At 45.5% G+C, this 24,402-nt stretch overlaps 1 long non-coding RNA gene across 1 annotated transcript; it reads left to right on the top strand.

Annotated features, from left to right (window-relative positions):
• Positions 1–2,695: 2,695 nt before the first annotated feature.
• On the top strand, positions 2,696–7,106 carry LOC143834509 (uncharacterized). The gene is made up of 3 exons (XR_013229788.1): positions 2,696–2,891; positions 5,703–5,798; positions 7,007–7,106. It is a non-coding gene; the product is annotated as an uncharacterized LOC143834509 (long non-coding RNA).
• Positions 7,107–24,402: the final 17,296 nt, after the last annotated feature.

Raw genomic sequence — 24,402 nt, forward strand, 5'->3', positions numbered from 1 at the left:
AGGTGAAAGGACCACGTAAGGGGAATAGCCTAGGGCCTCTTTTCATGTAAATCCGGCCCTGTGTGGCCCTAATCTCCCTCCCTGCTGAGTTTTCATTTCGCCCCAGTGTCCAAAGCAAAATCAAATCTATAGAGAAAAATGTACACTTCTTTTTTTGGGGGGGGGGGTGTTTAGCTGTTTTCCATCAGAGTATGATTTATAAAATTAGATGCAGAAACGTGAATTCCTTAGAAATTATTTTTGCCAAGGGTAGCTTTGGAGCAGCTAGAATTGACTCCAGCAGGACCTTAGAAACCAACCAAATTCTGGGGGTATGAGCTCTGATTCTCAAAAACTCACCACCCCAGAATCTTGCTGGTCTCTAAGGTGCTATTGTATTTGAATCCAGTTTGAAAAAGAAAGATTCTTGAAATTGTAGATGTACCACCCAGTCCTGCATCACCACAATGTGACTTTTGCATTGTGGCCCATGGTTCTGCAACCGCACAATGGTTATCGTGCAAGTATCTGAACCTTCAAAGCTTAAAAGAAATAGGGAGAGAGAAGCGGTGAAGGTTGTACAGGAAAATGTGAATTACTGGTGGTGCCCTGATTTGGAGTTATAACACACATTTGCCAGTAGGTGTCAGTCTGGATCCTTTTTGGTTTCAAGCATCTTTCCGCAAATTCATTAAAAATGTTCTGAAGAGGTATGCCTGCGCAAGAAAGCTTATACCCAGAATAAAACTTTGTTGATCTTAAAGGTGCCACTGTTCCCAAGCTTTGTTCTGCTGCTCCAGACCAACATGGCTACCCACCTGTTATTGCGTGGTATGGTATCACATTTACACCCTTTCAACCATCCTCAGATCAGACTTGTAATGCTCATCTGGAAGTTGTGCCATACTGTACTGGGGCTCTCAAAAAAGTAACAGACAAAGAAATAATGCACCGGAATCTTGTACCACTCATTCATTTCTTGATAAAGCTAGCTTGGTGTTGTGGTTGAGAACAGTGGCCTCTAATCTGGAGAGGGGGGTTTGGTTCCCTACTCCTCCACGTGCAGCCATCTGGACGACTTTGGGCTAGTCACAGTCCCCTTAGAAGCTGTTCTCACAGAGCGGATTTCAGCCCTGCCTACCCCACAGGGTGTCTGTTGGGGGGGGGGGGAGGATGGAAAGGTGATTGTAAGCCACTTTGAGACTCCTTTGTGCAGTGAAAAGTGGAGTGTAAAAGCCAACTCTTCTTCTTAATTTAATTTCTGCCCCACCTTTCTCTTCAGTTGGGATCTGAAGTGGCTTACGTCATTTTCCTTAACTCTATGTTATCCAGACTCTGTGAGGGATTAGGCAGAGAGTGAGTGACTGGCCCACGACACCTCCATGGCAGAGTGAGGAATTGAACTTGGATTCTCCTAGAACAGGGATGTCCAAATTGTGGTTCTCCAGATGCCCATGGACTACAATTCCCATGAGCCCCTGTTGGCATAGGCTCATGGGAACTGTAGTCCACGGGCATCTGGAGAACCACAGTTTGCCCACCCCTGCCGTAGAACCTACTCGGACATTTCAACCACTACCCCCTGCTTGCCAATCAAGGTCATGAAGGTTTCACAAGACTCTGGTTGAATTGTTGCTGCATCATGTGTGTTGATGTGTGTTTTGCTGTCAGGTCACAGCCAACTTACAGAAACCCCCTCATAAGGTTTTCAAGGCAAGAGATGTTCAGGGGTGGTTTGGTATTGCTGCCATCCGTGTCACCACCCTGGTATTCTTTGAGGTCTCTAATCCAAATTCTTGCCAAACCTGCTTAGTTTCTGAGATCCACCAAGATTGGCCTAGCCTGGGCTCTCTGGGCCAGGCTGTATATTGTATCTGTCTATCTGGAAAGTTTCAAGTCCCTGTTAGGCAATGGAGGCTGGAGACTTAATGTTTCTGGAAGTTGAATACAAGCAGACTATTCCCTGCTTTTTTGTTAAATCCATGGGCCAAGCAACACAGAGGCACTGGAATCTTTCAGCTCTCTATTAGCGATCAGCTCTTGGTACAAAACTGTGCTGGAAGCCACTTAACAACCCCCCCCCCCCATGTATTTAAGTTGGACACAAGTGATCTCTCTGTGGTTACTGGTGATTCGTTTGCCACTTGATTTGAAGCGATTGGATCCCTAGTGGAGCTGGCCACAAGCTGCCCAATCAGGGCATGGCAACCCCTTTTGAACCTACTGGCTTGGGATTATGATTCTTCCTTGGACCTCAGACTTGGTCCTTGGCAGATCCACATGGACATCATTCTTCATCCCACAATGCCCTCTGTCCACTAGACCTGTAGAAGACCCACATTTTCTGACCAGCCACTGAAACCAATTTGAATTTCACTCCCCCAGCTGCTCCCCTGAGTCCCTTGATGCAGCATCTGTTTCATAGGGGTGACTCATTCAGGCTGGCCCTGCCGACAAGAGTGTATTGCGCCACCCAAGATGGCCCTTTGGTCATGGCATCCTAGTGGGAACGGGCAGAGTCAGAAAAGAGTGGGAGAAGGACTCTAGGGCAGAACAGGTGTCCATCTCTGGCCGGTTCTCTAGCAGTAATCGTCTAAGTTCTGCTTTCCTCTCAGAGAAAGAAGGTATTTGTGTGAAAATCGGGCGTTTCCTCCTTGGCTGTGAGATGCTCAGACTTGAACTAATCGCTTTCTTTCTTTCAGAACGGACACAGGGCTGCTTGTACAGTGTGAATAAAAGTGCATGACGTGATAGAATTGTGGAACGATAGAATTGTGGAACCCTGTTTCAAAATAATTCAACTTGATCAGCATGTTGGAGCGGGAGACCCAAGTTCAAATCCTTCTTTAGCCGTGAGGCTGTCTGGATAAACAGATCCCGTGTCCCAGGCTTATCTACCTTGCAGGGCTGTTGTAAGTACAAAGTGTTGGGAGGCCTGCTCCGTAGAATATGCTTTAAAAGTGCAATAAAATGTGAGCTCATCCATTGGATCTGACTTGTCATAGGTTCGGAGCCAAGTACAAGCAAATGCAGACAAAAGGGACGGTTTGTAGAGTCTACAATCAAAAAGAGAGAAAAAGAACTATCTCTAGGCTACTAACAGTATTTTCAACATTTATACAGAATAAAGAAAAGTAAAAAGTATCTTCGTTCTATGTTGTTTTATTGTAGGATCCAACCAGAACGGTTTCTAGATATGTCCCGTTTTCAAAGGGTAATTTTCCTCAGTGGTTGTCCTCTCACTTGGTAATTCAAATTGACATTTCAGTACCTCAATTAAATTGTTAAAAGTACTCACCGGCCTTTGGCTGTGCACTGTAAGGATGCTAGTAACAGTCCAGAAATTTTGTTGATCTTTTTTTCCATTATGGATTTAACTTTTTAGGGGTGTTCAAGGCCCGGTAGAGAGATGCCTCTGTAGACATGCCTGCTTTGCCTTTTGCTTTTCTCATGCCTTGGTGGGGCAAGAAAAACTTGCTGTCTCAAGGGCCATTTTATTGAATCTTGCAGCTAGTCTGTTGTGACTTTGGTTTGAAGACATATTCTGTTTCGTAGTCGGGTTGTTCTTTAATAAGGTGTTTAATTGTGTTCTGTTGCTTTTCTCATTCACTGAATTATTTGTCAGGAGAGAGGATGGAAGCCACCAGTGTGGGTCATAGGCCTTCACAGCATGCTGTAACATAACACCCTTCCTTCAGCTGTAATAGAAGGACAGGGAAATACCTTATTCTGAGAGGAAATGCCCTTGTGGCTCTGGGTATATAGGAACAACGGAACACATCCTTTTTCATTGTCATTATTCTAATGACAGAGGTAGCAGTTTCATTTCACCATTGTTATGCAGATTTCCAGGGCATTCAAATCATTTTTTTTTTACTTCCTTGTTGCTCACAGATACAAATTGTGCCATAACACATAGTGTTGCCAGGTTCTGCACAGCAGTGATGAAAATTCGCAGTTGGTTGATATGTGCAAAATGAGAGCTGTGATACCTTAAAGTAGTTCATCCTTTGCTTGGACTATAGGTTCGCCTTCTCATTGCGTCTTTTATCTACCATCTTACGTATCCTAGGCGGTTTTAAATTTGGTTTTAATTGATTGTATCCCATTTACTTATGCTGGTCGGTGACCTTAATAAAGATTTGTCTGTCATTGTGGGGTACACATCTATTAAGTAAATAAGCTACTGCAGAAAGCCGTTGTGGTCTTGGTTTGATTACCCAGCGGACTCTGTCTGGGTTGCTGTAAAAGAAACAGATATCTGGGCTTGATGGAGCTTGAACTGTTCTGGTGGGGAAGTGTTTACGCCAAAGCAATGTGGCCTGAAAGGATGCTGAAACATGTTTTCTGGTTAAGAAATTTGCTACGCCTTTTGGCTTCCGGAAAGAGAGAATTTGTTCCGCTAGCACGCTCATTTTCTCTTAGCAGGCAGCGTATCGAACACCTAGTGAACGTTCTCGTTTCCTTACGGCAAGCTGGTTGAGTAATGTTGCTATCGTAACGCACAGTAAAACTTTTATTGGAAGGGAGGCACTTGGTGAGAGAAGAAGTTCTATTTAAGTTGATGCTTAACCCTCCCTTGTTTCTCTTGTCCCACCAATGCATTATTTATTTATTTAATTTATTGACTGAATTTCCATATGAGACAGAGGCAAATCAGGCATCTCTACAGACGACTAATAACATGGGCATCTACCTCCCCTATTGGACCTTAGAGGTGTCCCGTCTTCCCCTTTGGATGTAAGAATTATCTGAACAGGTCAAATGTTGGAGGGCAGCTGCTCTGTCTTTCTTTTCCAACTAGCCCTTCCACTGCCTTTAACTGTAGTTTCATGTACACCAAGGTAGCAAGTGAAGCTTTTCCTGGTATGGAACTGAAGCAATGGAAAAGGCTTCAGTGGCGGCATTTCTGTGGATCAGAAATGTGGATAAGAAAGCGGCCAACCTTATAAAGCGCCAGCAGCCCCCTTTCCTGTTTTGCCCAAATTTAGCCTCTTGCATGTAGCTAAGCGCACTTAATCTAATAACACCAGCCAGCCGTGTAATAATTAATTTGACCTCGGTGACCTCTAGACGGTTCCGTAGCAACCTTCCCTTTTCCCCATGGAACAACATGGGCATATTTCTCCTTCAAAGCTTGCAGCTCTTGTTAAATGCTTAAGTCCTTCTCTCCTTGGATCCCTGCCATGGCTTTGGGGGGTGGGCCGGCAGGATTTTTCTTCTATTGACTCCATCAAAGGAGTGCTTTTGGCCAGTGCAGGGCCCTTTAAGAACATGCTCCCTTCCTCCCTGGATGCCAGATGCTAATTCATGCTTCTCAGGAATTTCTGTCCCATGACTTAACTTATAAGTCTGACATTCTGCATGCCTGAAAGGCAGCAATTCTTGGGCTGGGAGGGGGGAAGGGGTGAAATCTAGTGTGGTGCAGCAGGTGTGGGGGGGTTTCAGAACACAGAAAGGAGGCCAGAGACGGTGATTCAGTCCCAGTTTCTTATGCATGATACCTTGTTACATTCTGCAAAGCATGCTTTTTGTACACGTGCTTAAACCATTTTATTCAATAATTGCAGGCTATTTTTAGAATTTGTTTTTTTAAACAAAGGTCTTTATTGAGGTCTTTAAAAGGCTTTTAAGTTGACGTGGCAACAGTTACTTAGACACCGAGTAAATGTTCAGGATGAAAACCTTAACTGTGATTCCAAACTGTGATTTTTTTTCCCTAGGTCGGCTGTAAGTCTGCAAATACTCAGAGAGCACATTGGCCTGTACATTTAACAAAGCGAACAGGTGGCTGTCATCTGGTTAAATGTACACAATAGGTACGATTAATCTGACCTTAACTGAGCAATGGTCAACATACAAGCTGGAATGGTTGGCATTTTTGTTCTTACCCCCCATTTCCACCAAGTGGGGCAGCTGTTACAGCCTCAATTCATGTGTCACGAACAAAACCTGAGCTTGTTCCATGAAGGGCATGAACCTGGTCAGTTGTCAAGGTCACAGTGTCACTTTCACCTGGTACACCAGGGGTAGTCAAACTGCGGCCCTCCAGATGTCCATGGACTACAATTCCCAGGAGCCCCTGCCAGCATTCGCTACCCCTGTGGTACACTGACAAAACTCTTCCTTCCTGATAACTTGGATCCATCAGGATTGAGTCATCATTAACAATGTAAATTCTGAAAAGAGCAACTCCCTTCTAAGCCTGTGGGTTTGGAAGGGTGCAATTCTGTTTTGGATTCCCAGTTCATGGGAAGGGAACCTTTGATTGTTTAGATGCCCCATATTGGTGGTCATGACCAACTAGCATTAGTTGAAGACTTCCCTCTCCGGCCTGTGGATGTCACACAGGGAGAGAGAATGTGTGATCCCAACAATTGAACAGCCTCATGCCTTTCATGAGCAAATCCTGGTCCATCTGTGGCATCTCTCTAGATTTGTAGATTTTCTTAACCAAATTCCCATCAAATTCCCATCAATAAGCATCAGACTTTGCCTGAATTCATAACAGGCAGAAGAATTGTGTCAAACCCTCCCTCAACTGTGTATCTTTCACTTAGGTTCATCTCCGACTGAGGGAGTCTTTCACAACCAGGTTTTTGTGAAACCCTGGGGTTTCTTGATGGCCCTGGGAGGGTTTTGTGAATGGGTGGGAGGTAATTAATTAAGACATTTTTTTAACTTTGTTAAACATTCATATCACGTGATATGACCATATTTTGTCATGTTGACCTCCCCAATGGCCAGTGAGGGGCCTGGAGGTGGGGAAAGGGGAGAGGCATATACAGCTATGCTTCCCAACCATATTTTGCACAGTTGTGTCACTTCTGAGATTTCTCAAAGCCTGAAGGCTTTAGGGGTTTCTCAAAGATAAAAAAAGTTGAGAAAGATTTGTCTGAGGGAATTGTATCTAAGAATGCCCTTTCTGATGGGCAAACAAACTGCATTGGTGAGAGGAGGGCAATCTTCACTCAAAATATATTTTGGAGCTAGAGGAATTAGGAACCTGCTTGTTGTTTCCTTCCAGATTAAAAACATCTCTCTTCGCTCCCCATCAAAATTCCATAGGCTGACGAAATTTTCCTCGCTGTGTGAACACGAGCCTCCTTGTGAGAAGACAGCACTGTAAGCGAACTAAAACCAGCCCGGTTGGGGTTTTGTTGTGACTTTCGGGGCTAGTTGGCAGAAAAAACAAGGAGCAAATCTGTTTCCTTTCTTGGCAAATGCATTGTTTTGTCCTTGATTCCTTGTCCATATTCACCCAAACCAGATGCTCCTTTGTGTGCTCTGATTCAGAAAGGAATTGTGGCACAGAGACGGGGGTGGGGAAGGAAGAGTAGGGGAAGAGTTTGTCCTGTGTCTCAGCCACAAATAGCAAACCTCAGGCTGTTATTTGCACCACATTTTAATTAGTTTTTCCCTTTTAAAAGAGCCCCCCGCTTCCTCCAAGGATCTCAGAAATGTGCACGTGGATCTCTAGTTTGCTGTTGTATCTTCAGAACAATGATGTGAGGTTGGTTAGGCTGAGGGCATGTGCCTGGCCCAGGGTCACCCAGCGAGTTTCAGTAATTAAGTGGGGAGTAATCAAACGGAGGACTGTGTCCAGATCATGGGAGGTGATTGTACTGCTTTACTTGGAGTACTGTGTTCAGTTTTGGGCAACCCAGTTGGACAGGGATGTAGAAAAACTGGAGCATGTGCAGGGGAGGGAAATAAAGCTGGTGAAGGGTTTGGAGACCAAGATGTATGACGAAAGGTTGGGGGAGTTTGGTCTGTTTAGCCTGGAGAGGAGATGACTGAAAGGGGATCTGATAACCATCTTCCAGTATTTAAAAGACTGCCATATAGAGGATGGAACACAGTTGATCTCTCTTGCACCAGAGGGATGGACCAGAACCAATGGGATGAAATTAATTCAAAAGAAATTCAGTCTAAACATCCGGAAGAAGTTCCTGACAGAGTGGTTTCTCAATGGAACAGTGGATGAGCGATAGGGTTGGGAGTGTCCTGCATAGTGCAGGGGGTTGGACTAGATGACCCAGGAGATCCCGTCCAACTCTATGATTCTCTTTGAACCTGGGTCTCCTAGATCCTCATATGACTCCATAACCACTATACAATACTGGCTATATTATTTACTTGTACTAGTTTCAAAGCCCGTTTCTAAGAATGGGCCTTGAAATGGTCCCCTCCCCTGGCCTCCGGCCAGGCAGCATAAGGTGGCTTTGGGCTGCAGCTTGCAGCTAGATCAAGTGGGGTGGGCGGGAGCTGGCCAGCTCGTTAGCAGGCCCAGGACAGAGCTCCTTAGCAGGCAGTCAGCAGGCCAGGAGGCCCTTGTTAGCAGGCCCTCCACCACAACCCTTTGCCCAAGGCCCTCTTCCCTTATCTGCTGCTGGTTCCAGGCACTGAGGTGTGTGTGAGAGCAAAGAGGCTATAGTCCAGGGATGGAAGGTGGGAGCTGCAGGGGCAGGGCCAATCAGGGTGCAGCCAGCTTTACTGGCTGCACCCTGATTGGGCCTATTCCAGCTTGGACAGCCGGACATGCTCCACCCCCCCAGGCTGTTTCACAAATATATAGAGTAACCATGGATAAGGATGTTTCAGTGGCTACAGGTTGGTTTCAATCAGAAGAATAGATACAGGGAGAAAGGATTGAGATCCCTCTTCCTCTTTTCTGCAGGCCTGATCCCAGTCAACCCTCCTGCATGGCTAGTATTGGGGATAGGGCTGCTACCTCTGGGTTGGGAAGCACCTGGAGTTTTTGCAGGTGAAGCCTGGGGAGGGCAAGGTGTGTGGAGGCGAGGGACTTCAGCGGGGTATAATGCTGTAGCGTCCACCCTCCCAACGCAGCCGTTTTCTCCCAAAGGAACTGATCTCTGTAGTCTGGAGCTCAGTAATGAAAACAGGAGATCTTCAGGTCCCACCTGGAGGTTAGCAATCCTTATTGGGGAGGGTACTTTATCTGGGAACTGGCTTACCAGATTTGTCACTGTATTATGCTGCTTCTATAATTAAATGGATTTCCAAGGAATGAAGCCCATAAGATGATCTATTTCTCTTGGCAGGAGTGCAATAATTTGCCAAAGGGCCTTTCACTGCATTTCCATGGCTCAAGGAAAATGAAAAAGGAAAGAAAGGAATTTCATGTGTGGCACACAATGGCGTCCTTAACTAATATTTCAAAGCTCTGGTTTAGTTACCATAGTGAGCGTTCACCTCAATTTCTCTGCAGGAGTCAGCGCCAGTATGATAAGGGTTTTAATCATAGAATCATAGAATCATAGAGTTGGAAGGGGCCATACAGGCCATCTAGTCCAACCCCCTGCTCAATGCAGGATTAGCCCTAAGCATCCTAAAGCATCCAAGAAAAGTGTGTATCCAAACTTTGCTTGAAGACTGCCAGTGAGGGGGAGCTCACCACCTCCTTAGGCAGCCTATTCCACTGCTGAACGACTCTGACTGAGAAAAACTTTTTCCTGATATCTAGCCTATATCGTTGTACTTGAAGTTTAAACCCATTACTGCGTGTCCTCTCCTCTGCAGCCAACAGAAACAGCATCCTGCCCTCCTCCAAGTGACAACCTTTCAAATACTTAAAGAGGGCTATCATGTCCCCTCTCAACCTCCTTTTCTCCAGGCTGAACATTCCCAGGCTCAACAATCCAAATCAGATGTCGAGAGAACCATAAGAACAAGGAAGAGTTTAGGATGTGATAGAGAATACAGATTTAGTCGAACATCAGGGTTCGACCTAATTAAGAAATTGTGAAAATAAGTAGGAAGGAATTGTCACTATTTAGTCACTTGCCCCCCCGGAAGTGTTTTGATCTCTCAAATGTAACAAGGGAGGCTCTCTGTCCTTATCTCTGGTGAGTGAGTTTTGATTCCAGTCTCCAGCTAGCTGTGATTTCCCCTTCATCAGCGTTCCTTGTCAGAGGCCAAGTCAATAAATAAGACTGTGTCAGGGTCACAACGGCTGAGGGCTGGAGACCACCCCCTCCCCGGAGCCTGCCTGAGCCAATTATTCTCCCCAGGGAGAATGGATCTGAGAATCAAACACACGCACACCCTCTCCTTCCCTCCCAGAACACCGAGGCATCTTTGCTTTCGCTGACGTTGACCTTGGATAATTTTTAAGAAAGCTGAAATTAATTGAGAGGGATGAATCGTGGTACTCATATATTTATTCTGTCCCATTCCCCTTTCAGGTCAAAGAGGTTTCTCCTGATGAGAATGATGAATGTATCTTGCTTTTAATTTTCTCGAGGGAAACCCACCCTGGTGTCTGGTGTCTGAGGAAAAGTGCCTGCACCCAGAAGCTCACGCCTTGAATAAATCCTTGTTGGTCTTAAAGGTGCCATTGGACTCTGTTCTTGTTGTGCTACTTCAGACCAACACATATACCCACTTGAATTTATCCTTTCAGGTCTGTCCCCTGGCAGGAAATTGTACTAATTTCACTGGGGCTGAATCTCAAAGGCCTGTGTGTGGCCCCCGGCACTGCTGCTGCTGCATTTCCTTTATGTGCTGCGATGCTGGCTGCCTCAGGCTTCGGTGATCGCCGAGCCAGCCGAACCGCGCCGAACGGCACAACCCTATAGGCTGAAGTCTCATTGCAAAGCTCAGTTGTAAACCGCTTTCCCTGCAGAGCCATTATTTGATTCGAAAATCTGGCCTTTTTTCATACTCTCTTTCTCTCTTCTTCACAAAGCAGGAAACGTGAAAACCTTGTGTGTCCACAGCCCTCTTCAGAAGGCCGCCCCAATAATTTGGCTGCCGAGATGCTGAGGTTCCGGGTTTCTCGGTTCAGTGGCTAGCTCCCATTTACAAAGGACTGTGGCCAAGGCACAAACCGCTGCGTTTCCAGCAGGCCCCAGAGCCTGTTTGATAGATGGTGCTTTGTTAGTGCTTGGTAGTGTTATCTCTCTCCTGGGAACCCAGCAAATGCTGCCGCAAGTGTGACATTTACATCAACCCCGCTGACCTTGGAAGCAAACAGCCTTGTTTAAGGTCTCGTTAATGTCCGCTCAGAACCCATAGACTCCAAGCACCCATGCTCTTCTGTGGGGCGAGGACTTGGGAGGAGGGGGGCTCTCAGCACCAGGGAAGTTGGTCTGGACCCCTCGGACTTGGGGAGCAAGGCCCACGGTGTTTATTTCCCCCCTCCAGAATCAGCGGAAGGATCAAACCCTGCTTCTGATGCTCGTCTCATGAAATCCAGTCTCCTGCTTACTCCAACGCAAGCCTTGCTTAGGCTTACAAGCCTAAGAACGCACCTGGGGAATAAGCCACGTGTAACACCAGCAATCCAATCTGTTTAAACCTGGGTTTGCCTTGCTTGTATAAGCTGGAGAAACATGGGTCCTTTTTTTTTTAAGTGGAAGGGGAAGATCACAAATCCAAAAGACAGATGGGCATTCTCAAGGGCAAGATTTAATGCCTCTCCTCAGTGGTACTTCAGGGCAGATTTTCCAGAATCCCCATGCAATTGAGGCTTGGCAGCTGTATAAAAACAAATGTAGTTTTTATAGTCAGGTTTTTATTTTATGCTCTTGTTGACTACATTGTTCAATCAACATTTTTTCTTATGTATAACTGGTTAGATTATAGAATTTTTGGGGTATGTTTGAGCCGGTTTTCCCCCCTCACTTCTATAGAATTCAATGTTTTTAAATATTTGCAAGTTGGAAACTTGCTGGTTCATGACCGCATTAATTAATTAAATAATTAAAGATTGATTAAGTGGAAGGGACATGCTGATGAAGTATGCTAAACCCTCTCGCATTCATCTCTTACTCCCTGTAGCTGCTCTACCTGTGATTGTGGTGCAGGTAGCATCTATATCACGTGGCCTTTGAATGTAGCTACTTTTCTGAGCCCAGAAATCTTTCTGTTCTTCCTTTGCTCCAACAATATAGATCATATGAAGGCATTACCTTTTTATTAGAAGGTAACAGCAGATCTATCATGAGACAGGCCAGCTTGCAGGTGGGACAAATGGGATTATTACATGGTTTTACTTTGTTTGTTAGCCTCCATGAGGGACTTGGGATCCCCTGGAATTATATCTCCAGACTATAGAGATCAGTTCCCTTGGAGAAAATGCGTATTGGGGGGGTAGACTCTATGGCATTGTACCCCAACTTGAATCTGGCAGCCCTACTCCCCCTCCCCTGTTGGTGGCCAGGGGAGACCTAACAACCCAGCCTATCTTTTAGCTACAAAAGTTTATGCATTGATGATAGACTTTCACAGCTGTTGAAATGAGGTCTAGAATTCTTTGTATTTTAGTAATCTGCTTAAAACTAATAAATTAAGAAGCAGTGTGAGGTAGATAGATCTCTCCCTCATGCACTCTTTTGTTCAAGCTGACCTTATTTTTCCTCATCAACTACCTCAGAATCCATTAGCTTAGCTGAACTCCAATGCTAAAACATTTGTTTATGCCAAAGATATGTGTTTCAGCATTGGAGTTCAGCTAAGGTGAAAAGTGAGGAGTGTGGAGGAGGGGTAGGCTGTGAGGAAATGTCATAGCTTTGGGGGAACGATTAGAGTTGCCAGCAATTTGGAAGGGAGAAATGTCCTGTCCCTTTAATTGAGGCTTGATGTGCGGAAATGAGCAATTGAAGCTTTTTGTGTCTGGGAAGTAAATCACATCATTCAGCAAATAACTTTCCATTAAGCCTGACTTAAAGGGCAGGACATTTTTCTCCAGGTTGTTAGCAACCCTGAGATTGGTAGGCCTGAAAATGCAATACAACATGTGGGTGGGCTGGACAATTTTCTCTGTTCCCCCTACAGACACAGAGATACAGAGTGTACACATGCCAGGGCCAGTGTCAGGAATCAGCATTATAGTTTCAAAACCATACAGGGACCATACTTTGAGGACATAGAGCTTAGTGGTAGAACATCTAGTCTGCAGGGTGCAGCAGGTCCCAGGTTCAAACCCCAGCATCTCCTTTGCCTGGGACCCTGGAGAAGGTCCCACTACTGACTTTGACAAACCAATGGCCTGACATGGTTTAAGGCAGCTATGTGGGCTCATGTGCAGCCTCTTGGACTGTAGTCCTTTCCTCCTCTTTACAGTAATCGCTCGAAGGAATAAGCAGACACAGGTGTAAAGAGAAAGCGAAACTCTCATTGTTCATCTTACCCTCTGGACAGAAATAGCTATGACTGGAGGGAAAGGGCAGTCCCACTGAGAGAAGGGTGCCCATTCTGGGCATCTTTCCCAAAGCTCTCCCACCCCCCAAAACCCTGGAGTCTGTACTGCAGATGCAGCCCACATGACACTCTCCAGTTTTCTCTAAGGATGAGGGGTGAGTGACACTCAGAGGGACCAATAACTACTAACTACCTGGAAGTCTGATCTAGGATTATTTTATCTATCTATCCATCTCTGGGTCCCACTCATCAATGTCCAGGGAACAGGCCTGCAATCCCTTCTGCCTCAGGGAACTCCTGAATCCAAATTGGTTGATGGGGGTGATTTTATTTATTAAAACCATTTATTAGCCATTTTTCTCCATTGAGGATTTCAAGATGGCTTACTGCGCAGATAAATGGTGGTGGAAAGTGTTGTGTAGTTGCAGCTGAATCTGAATCACCCGAACCACTGGTTGGGATTCAGAAATTTGGGTTCAGCCAAATTGATTCAGCACCATTATAACATGTGGTGCAGTTAGTCAATAGGAAAATTTGCCTCTTTGTCTATTTTGTGATCTTGGGGTGAGGTGTGGTAGAGGCACCAAATTTGCAGCTGAGCTGCAGGAGCTTCTCCTCAAAAGAACCCCCAAGTTTTAAAAAAGTGTGGACCAGGATGTCAAATTCTACTAGAATCCAAAGAGGGTGCCCCCTTCTGACCTCCATAGGAAACAATGGAGATTGGCCAGCGTAGTGTAGTGGTTAAGAGTGGCAGACTCTAATCTGCACAGTGAGGTTTGATTCTCCACTCCTCCTAATGGCACCATCTGGATGACCTTGAGCTAGTTACAGTTCTTTCAGGGCAGTTCTCACAGAGCAATTCTGTTAGAGCTCTCTCTGCCTCACCTACCTCACAGGGTGTCTGTTGTGGGGAGACGAAAGGGAAGGCAATTGTAAGCCACTTTAGGACTCCCTCGGGTAGTGAAAAGCGGGATATAACCCCCTCTCCCAGCTCTTCTTCGAAACAAGCCATTCAGCTATCATCACATATAGCTAGAGTTATCAACATGTCTGAGAAATATGCCTTCTCCTTCTAAGAAAAGCTTTGTGGAATGTTATTGGGCAGATGATATTTATCTCCATACCAAGAAATGTTTCAACTGGCAGTTTGTACACATTCAAAATCTATTCAAGGGGTAGGATTTTTTACTCTCTCCAGACCTACGTACAATCTGGGATAGCAGACTGGATCTAATAAACATATTACATGACTCTGGGATTTGGGGACCAGAAAAGCAATTTGGCTTTTTTGCCTAACTTGAGGTGTGAAAATCAGATATGAGCAGCTGCCAGTGGGAGATTTCCGGTTACTAAGGAGAAAAGTGAAAGCACCAGTAAATACAGTCATGGAGGGGAGAATCAAATCTGAATAAGAGAGCAATAGTGAGCCTAAATTTGCTTTGCAGGTCATCTTAGAGAGCAATATTTCTCCGACTCGTGTTTCTTGCAGTGTCCCCCACCTGTTTTCCAATCAGCACCAGTTGCCTCTGGCAAGCAACCTCCCCTCCCCTTTTCACAACTGTCCACTATACAGTTGTCTCTTTATGGGAAGTTTTGGGAACAGTTGTCATGCCCACTGTCTCTGAATGAGCGCGGCTTGAACCAGAGTGCCTTCGGTCCCGGCCTGCATGAAATCCTTCTCCTCTTTAAGACATCCGGATAGGCGAATGAGCAGACTCAAGGATCTCGGAATTAGCTGTAACATCCTCTTCCCTTGGCCCCCATCCAAGACCGAAGTGCACGAACCCCATCCTGACTTTGAGAGTTTACACCAAATGAGAATATGACATTTCCTGTGGGTTTTAGGTATATGTGTGTGTGCTGCTTGCTAAAATGATAATAAATGTATGGAGGGTAAATAGGCAGAGAAAATTACATTCTCAGCATGATCTTCAGTAAGAAAATTATACAGTAGAAGAGGTAAAATGAGAGAGACTGACTTCTAGGCATCACTGGTTGTGTAGCTGTGGCAGAACGACCCCCTGTGGCCATAAACACAATTCTGTTTGGACCTCTGAAGTGTCCAAGCACCAGCATCCAACTGAGTTTCCACCCAGCAATGAAATCCTCTCATGGCCTACCTGATCCTCACAGGGACCCAGCCCAGCTGATCTTCTCTGGCTCCTTCAGGACTGCTGCCACCAACTGGCTATTTCAGGAATTACCTGCCAGGAGGACCAGTGTTCCCAGTTTTCTTGGCTCCACCAAGTACCTGTGTTTCCCGCTAACCAGAAGTTGGTTACTTCCGCAATGACTTACCACATTTGTGCACTCCTGGGGTAACAACAATTTACCAGCTGACCACCTCCCTTCTTCTGACGCTCATTTTTAATAGAGTGTTTCAGTAGTGGAGGACTTTATTTATTTATTTATTTATTTGTTTGTTTGTTTGTTTGTTTGTTTGTTATTTGCCGCCCTCCCCGGAGGTCTATATGGTATAGACCAGCCATTCTCAACCTCTTTCTGGCCCCAGCCCCTTTTAGGAGCTCCTCTCTGGAGTCCCCTGTTGAACAAGGATACAACACTACACAAACGGTCATACAACTTGATAAATGTTTAACATTTTTTTAAATTTTAAATGATTAACTCTGACTCATTCAGGAATCCCTTCCAGGGCCATCAAGAAACCCCAGGGTTTCATGAAACCCTGGTTGAGGAAGCCTGGTCTAGGGGATTAACAATCTTGGCAGGGAAAAAAGTGGGCAACTCCAGTTACCACTGAATGGGCAGTACAGTCCTAAACAGAATTGTTGTTAGGTGTGAATTCGTGTCTGACCCATCGCGACCCCATGGACAATGATCCTCCAGGCCTTCCTGTCCTCTATGAACAGGTTCAAAAGGCAAAACAGAATCACATCCTAAATCCATCGGAGTCCTCCGGCTTTGAAGCATATAACTCTGTCTAGGATGGCACTATTAAGTCTCCGGGTTCAGTGATCACAGACTCCAATTCTTTAGAAAAGCTCTTTTTATTTAGCAACTCCAGCAATAGACTACAACTACTGAACAGAGAAAAACAGGCAAACTCAAGCACTTTTATACCTTTCAGGCAGCCAGCTGCTGCCTCTGAATGGCCCTTAAGTAGAGCAATCCAATTGGCCCCTAAGCAGAGCAATCCAATTGGCCCTAGTGGAGCAATCTGATTGGCCCTTAAGCAGAGCAATCCGATTGGACCTAAGCAGAGCAATCCGATTGGCTCTAGCAGAGTGATCAGGTTCCTTTGATTGGTTAGTTCCTTGGCTGGCAGAAACCCTCATTTGCATCAGTGGCCAAATGCCCAGAGACATAACAGGCATTATACATCGCTTGATTGAATTTGCCCCTGAAATTGTCAGTTATCAGAAAGGGAATAACCAATATTTGTGGGTTTCCTCTCCTTTTCCTATTCGAGCGTGGTTCTTTTGTCAAGTTGTCTCCTGGGCGTGACTGGGAAACACTTGCTGCAAGCCCTGAGGAGAAGCTGGTAGGCCTGCCCGACCCAGCAACACCATGACTGAGCTTGTTCCATTTCAAAATCAAGAGGATGGGGGAGGTAGCTGCTTTGCAAAATGCATCATTACCTCACAGAATCCACTGCCAGTTATTTCTAACTGCTTTTAAAAAAAGTATTAGGTGAAGTCACAGAGGCTAGGTTTATTAAGAGCTGTTCCTCTAATTACCAGGTGCTGAGAATAACACAGAATAACTTTCTCATCAGTATCTTGAAGTATCTGTCTAACCACTGTTGGAGACATTAAACTGGGGCCCGGACCTAGGTAGGGTTCACATTCTTGGGCAGATATATGTATATGTAAAGTGCCATCAAGTCACAGTTGACATGGTAAACCCAGCAAGGGGGTTTCAAGGCCAGTGAGAATGTGGCTTGACATTGCCTTCCTCTGCAAAGTCTTCCTTAGTGGTCTCCCTTCCAAGCACCTACCACGGCTGCCCCTGCTTAACTTCTGAGATCTGACGTGGCTGGCCTATGCTGTGTCACTGCTGCTTCCAGGGCAGGAGGGGAGAGGATCTTTAATGGATCCAGAAATACCATTCCCTGTCAGCCACCAATTTGGCCCCATAATGTAGAAGTTGTCATCAAATTGCAACTCTATACGGTTTTCAAAGCAAGAGATAAACCGTGGTCATTTGCTATTGCCTGCCTCTGTGTAGTGACCCTGGTCAGTATTTGTATGGGAGACCACTGAGGAAGGTCAGGAAGACGATTGTAAGCCACTCTGAGACTCCTTCGGGTAGAAGAGTTTTTATACCCCACTTTTCACTGCCTGGAGTCTCAAAGTGGCTTACAATCACCTTCCCTTCCTCTCCTCATGACAGACACTCTGTGTGGTCCATGGGGCTAAGATTGCTCTGACAGGACTGCTTGGTCAGAACAGCACTATCATGACTGTGATGAGCCCAAGGTCACCCAGCTGGCTGCATATGGAGGAGCGGGGAATCAAACACTCTCCTTAATTTGGGCATTGGATCCAGGTCAGATCTAGCAAAGTATATAATATGATTACTCCCCAAAAAGGATCATCTCAGATTTTCTTACAGTGTGCTTACCCAAATTAGGAGGGGAAAATTTTAGTCTTCCCTCTTAGTAATTAGCTTGATATATCTGAGTCACTGCACTCCAGGCATCTTAGGTGTGGTGCAATATACCTATTTCTGTTGTCTGCTTATGACATAATGCAGCCTGAATTAGGTAAAGGAAGAGGAGGGATGCAATCCTGCTATAAAGTCAAAGATTGGAATTCCCCCTGCGAATGTAAGGATATCTTTTCAACACAACGTTATCACCACAAGATGAACAATTGTGCACAGTATACACCACAATTAAGATTTCTAACAAATATAGCACCACAAGGGTCAAATTATGTTAATTATGTTAATTATGTTATTTCCAGGAGATCTCCTGTCACCACTTGGAAGTTGGCAACTGTATACCTAAGTGAAGTAAGGCATGAGTCCTATTTGTTCAGTATTCTGCACATTTCTTTCAATGTGCATAGAGGGAGGAATGAGTAGACTAGTGTGCACACTATCCCTGTAAGTAACACTGAGTGTTCCTGATCAAACAGATGAAGCCCACATATGTACAAAATGGGCTCAGGACCCATGATGGCCCAGTGGGTATGTGTAGGTACAGCATGGGGCTAGTGCTCTCCTTCCCACTGTCTCTGTACACCTGCTGAAATAAGTGTACATGATTTTGAGCCAACGGGGCTAATTAGAATCATAGAATCATGGAGTTAGAAGGGTCCACGAAGGCCATCTAGTCCAACCCCTTGCTCAATGCAGTATCAGCCACTGCTTGAAGACTGCCTGTGAAAACTGCTTGAAGACTGCCTGTGCTTGAAGACTGCCTGTCCAGCCACTACTTGAAGACTGCCTGTGAAGACTGCTTGAAGACCGCCTGTGAGGGGGAGCTCACCACTTCCTTAGGCAATTCCCCCCCCCCGATATCTAGCCAATACTGTTCTCCAAGTAGTTTAAACCCATTACTGTCAGAGGGACAGAGGACACTAACGAGAATGGCCAAAATCAGAAACAGCGGATAGATTTCTCCCTGGAGTCTTGTGCTTTGGGCTGGGGGAGAGCTTATTAAAATGGCCTTTCTCCTGGAGATGTTTTACAAAGCCTTAATTTAAAACAAGCAGTCCACTTTGCCAAGGAAAATATTACCTTACGGCGGTCTCACCGCTGTATCCGATAACCTGAATCCATCTTCTCAGTCAGGGAAGCCTGGCACAAATTTATGGTGCATAAATTATGTGTGCACACTGCCCTGAGCGGGCCTCAGAAGGGCGGCCTAAAAATCTAATTAATATTATATTATTAATAATAATAAAGCTATTCTCAACAGATGTAGAGATTGAGCATAGAAGTATTCAGTCGTATTTTCATGAGTTGATCCCTACAAGAAATACCCGAAAAACATCCATCATGGCCTCAGAAAGGGCTCCCTCAGGAATCACTCTTGCCTCCTTAAGCCCTCTCATTTCCCACTTTGGAACCAGGCTCCCGCAGTAGATACGGCCCACCCCATGAATTCCACAATGCTGTTGCACATTCCTGGTCTCTGGCTGGCACAGATGTGGGGACGGTCCATTATTATTTGGGTGTGGCAGAGAGGCCTTATGGAATTCCGTCTCCACAGGGTGGTTTATGTGGCAGCTGTCACTTGAGAATCCGTGCTACAAGAAATATGCCCGGTTCATTCAAGATTAGATAAGTAGAAAGAGGAGTAAATTGAAAGAAAGTGTCCCCAGAGCCTGGTTTGGTGGTAGGTGATGGGTGTGAGACTTCGTCTGGCCCAGTCTAAATCTCAGCATGCTAACATGGGTTGGTGAGTTCTTTGCCAATTCAGTGACACACACCCTACATGCATTGTGTTGTCTGAACTTAAGGTGAGAACCCCAGGTATTGTGCTTTACTTGTAAGCTGCTTTTAGTTTATAAACTCTAGGTTTCGAAATAACTGGAAATTTGGGGCATAGAACCTGAGAATGGAGTGGGAGAGGGGAGAGACTTCATTGGGGTATAATGTCATAGAGACCACTCTCAAAAGCAGCCATTTTCTCCAGGGGAACTGATCTCTGCTGTCTAGAGATCTGATGTAATAAGGATCTCCAGGTGCCACCTGGGGTCTGGCATCCCTAAAATCAGCTAACTGGCTAAGTAATCCTGATCGACCAGCAGATATTTAGGAGACTAAGGAATAAAGAATAAGTAACCAACTTCAGTCTCCTTCATAACTCTTGATTTACTCATCTCAGGCAGTGGTTAATTTCTAATAATGAGAAGGCTCAAAGTTTCTAGGTTTCTGATCCTCTGTCTGAAGCATGGGTCGCTAAAAAGGGGCCTGTGGGTGTCATGATGCTCGCTGACACCTTTCATACTGCTTGCCAAGCATTTTTAGAAGACGAGTGAGCCCAGCTGGGGATTTTGTCAAGCAAGGTTTCTGATTGGCCACTGGAGATTTAATTGGCTGTGCAGATTTTTGATGTGGAAACATCTACTGGCGCGGCCCCTCAAACGGAGGTCTATGGATGTAGTCCTGCCCCCAGTCCATAGTCCCGCCTCCAGTCCCACCAGTAGATGGAGAGCATGGGCGGCCTTGAAGAATGAGTGGCAGAGGCGGCTGGCCAGTCTCAGAGCTGAGCCCCGTTTGCTGTGCTGCTGCCGCCTGTGTCACAATTTCAGAGATGGCCACAGGCTCAGAAAGGTTGGGGAACCCTGTTTGAGGGCCAATAGGGGCCTGCAGATGAATACCAGAAGCACAGTACATTATGTAGAACCATGCACATTTGCTTGACATACACAGGTCACAGAACTGGCTGGGAGGGAAATTGCTGTTGGATTATGTCACTTTTGGTAGGTTTTGCAAGATGAGACATGGCTAATTTATGCTGAGCACGCCTGGGCATTTCAATAGGAGTTCAGTCCCAGTGTTTACCTGACCAGGCAGGCCTGATCTTGTCAGATCTTGGAAGCAAAGCAGGTTAGTATTTGTATGGGAGACCCCCAAGGAAAACTAGGGTCACGACATGGAGACAGACAATGGCAAAACACCCCCAACAGTCTTTTGCCTTGCTGCCAGACAAGTCCCGGCTACACTACATACATGCCATACGATAAATAAATATATAAATGTTTCAGTGTTGTTCTACTTGGAGCCCCATCTTTAAAAAACAAAACAGGCTTTTATTTTGTTACATTTAAAATCATAATAGTTTGCATAATAATTTTTTTTAAAAATCATGATTGTTTTTATCATAGATACATTTAGAGTGTTTTTAAAAATAAATAATAGCCACCGTTGCTTCTCCCTTTGCTTCTGGCGGGTGAGGTGACCATGCCTTACATGCTCCCTCACTGTTCTGCTCACTGAAGTTTTCCCCCCCATGGCCCCCCCCTAAAGATAACCATCACCCTTATCTGCTCAAGTGACCTTCAGCTACTGTGTGAGTATGATAGACTGCCCAGAGGTTATAATCTCTTTCAGGGAGGTCTTCATTAGAAGAAGTTAAAAGCTTCTGGACCCAACAATAATATAGAAAAAATCTTTCACAGTAAATTTGATTCTTAACTATGGTTAAGGCACCGAGAGCCAGTAGGTTGCGATGGTTAGACTGCAACTGCAGAAACAAAACGTAACAGGTATGAGTCCTAATTCTGCCTTGAAGCTCACTGAGTGGTCCAGGGCAGGGGTAGTCAACCTGTGGTCCTCCAGATGTCCATGGACTACATTTCCCATGAGCCCCTGCCAGCATTTGCTGGCAGGGGCTCATGGGAATTGTAGTCCATGGACATCTGGAGGACCACAGGTTGACTACCCCTGGTCAGTTCACTCTCTCTGGCCGTTTCTGCTTTAGGAGACAGACCTTGTTGTAGCCTCACTTTGGATTTCCTTTGGATGCTGAAAGTCAACTCTGCCCTTCTCGCATTTGGGCTTTCCTCCCCTCATTTCCCAGGTTAGAATCCTAGAACCATAGAGTTGGAAGGGGCCACACAGGCCATCTAGTCCAACCCCCTGCTCAACGCAGGATCAGCCCTAGGCATCCTAAAGCATCCAAGAAAAGTGTGTATCCAGCCTTTGCTTGACGACTGCCAGTGAGGGGGAGCTCACCACCTCCTTAGGCAGCCTATTCCACTGCTGAACTACTCTGACTGTGAAAATGTTTTTTTCCTGATATCTAGCCTATATCGTTGTAGTTTAAACCCATTACTGCGTGTCAGGTTGAATTTTGTGATATGCTTTCCACACTCCGTCCAACAGAGGCAGCTCCCATTATGCTTTGCTCCCTTCCCCTTTTTTAAAAATGTGTTTTTTCGCAAAATGGTGCCTGCTTGCACCTTTGTTTTTTTTTGTTGCACGCCTTAATGCCCATCCTCAGTCACTCTTCCTTAAGCCTCACTTACTTCACAGGGTTGTTGTGAGGTTAATAGGACTGAGCCTGTACCACCCTGAGCTTATTGGTCAGAAAGGTCAGAAAAAAGTGCGGCATAGATAGATCTGAACTCTAGATTAAACCGACAACTAAACAGATTCATGTCTGTCACGGAGGGAGTCTTTTCAACTGAGCCTGAGGTGTCTTGAGTCTATAAAACGGAACTGCTTAGGGCTGATCCTGCGTTGAGCAGGGGGTTGGACTAGATGGCCTGTATGGCCCCTTCCAATGATTCTATGATTCTAGGATTCTAACTAACTCAAATCATGTCTGCACGAAGCCATAGACTTGTGGACTGCAGTGAGGGTTTTCTAGGAGTTTCTGACGTTTATGTTGAAACTCTCGTTTCTTCGAAGACCCAACTGGAGACGGGGCAGCTCAATCAAGCAAGCAAGAGCACAGAGACCTTAGCTACCATTCCTGATCAGAGATGGGCCAGGATTTTTAAAAAGGATGCCTTGAGTGACAGAAAATCGATGGGGTAATCTTTATTCCTATCGGTCCTGGCTCCAGTCAAGGTGATCCTATTGTGTTTTAATGAACGGGCTGGAGAATAAAGCACGGAGGTTGTGGTGGCTTGTGGGTAGATGCAGGGATAGCAAAAATCCATACAACGAGGGGCAGCAAGAAGACCTCTGGGGACCCCAGGCCTTAATGTAAATCAGGCTTCCTCCAGACACATTCACTTTCCTAATGTGTGAAGAGAAAGAGGAATCACGTATTTGACGAGACATGGGGATTTACTGCATGTTAAATCTCGGAAGAAGTCTGAATGGTTGTCATGCATCCGGTAACAATATATAGCACTTTTATTTTACGAGTGGATATTGCTGAGGTAACCGCTATTTTTATTACACGTTATGTGTCTGTGATTTAAGCGTTGTGAGTATATTCAAGTCTGCAATACAATAATAGTATTCATATTGTTTTACAACCGTCAGGGCCCTTTTTCATTTACTTATGAATCTTTAGATCAGGGGTATTCAAACTGCGGCCATCCAGATGTCCATGGACTACAATTCCCAGAAGCCCCTGCCAGCAAACGCTGGCAGGGGCTTCTGGGAATTGTAGTCCATGGACATCTGGAGGGCTGCAGTTTGACTACCCCTGCTTTAGATGAATGCTGTAAGGTAGGAGACTATGTAGGGTTGCCAACTCCTGCCAGGGAAATTCCTGGAGATCTGGGAGATGGAGGCTGGGGAGAATAGGGTTTGGCAAAGGTGACCTCAGCAAAGTATAATGCCATAGAAAACATTCTCCAGTGCAGCTTTTTACTCCAGTGGAGCTGATCTCTATAGCCTGATGATCAATTGTAATTCCAGGAGAGCCCGACCTGGAGATTGACAACTTGGGCTGCCTGGTCTCCTGCTGTCTACAAACCCCAAACAGCTGTTCAGTAAAGACCAAGCAGTTCGCACCAAAAGCTGAACAAGGGCAAAATAACAATCCCTCACCATTTCCGCACTGGGAACTCATCCGGGGCGGATGAGGTGCATCTGGCCAAATGCTTCTCCATGCGGGAACAGGAAAAGTGCCCCAGCTCAAACTGCAGCCTGCAGCCCAGCAGAGTCTCTAGTGCAGAAACAGTCAGTGAAAAACAAAATATTTTACTAAAATTCAGGTGTGTAGCCATGTTGGTCTGAAGTAGCAGAACAACATTTGAGTCCAGTGGTACCTTTAAGACCAAAGAGGATTTATTCTAGGTGTGAACTAGCAACAGAGCTCTCTTAATTACTACTTTTCACAACTGGCAAAGTATCTGCCATTAATCACTAACCTTAACATTTTTATTCCCCTTGTGTTTTTGTGAACAGCAATTGAACCCAAAGGACTGATGAATTCTGTTATTCTTGTTGTTGTTAGGTGTGAAGTCGTGTCTGACCCATCGCGACCCCATGGACAATGATCCTCCAGGCCTTCCTGTCCTCTACCATTCCCCGGAGTCCATTTAAGCTTGCACCTATTGCTTCAGTGACTCCATCCAACCACTTCATTCTTTGTCGTCCCCTTCTTCTTTTGCCCTCGATTGCTCCCAACATTAGGCTCTTCTCCAGGGAGTCCTTCCTTCTCATGAGGTGGCCAAAGTATTTGAGTTTCATCTTCAGGATCTGGCCTTCTAAGGAGCAGTCAGGGCTGATCTCCTCTAGGACTGACCGGTTTGTTCGCCTTGCAGTCCAAGGGACTCGCAAGAGTCTTCTCCAGCACCAGAGTTCAAAAGCCTCAATTCTTTGACGCTCGGCCTTCCTTATGGTCCAACTTTTGCAGCCATACATTGCAACTGG

This window comes from Paroedura picta, chromosome 3, assembly GCF_049243985.1.
Source record: "Paroedura picta isolate Pp20150507F chromosome 3, Ppicta_v3.0, whole genome shotgun sequence".
NCBI lineage: Eukaryota > Metazoa > Chordata > Lepidosauria > Squamata > Gekkonidae > Paroedura > Paroedura picta.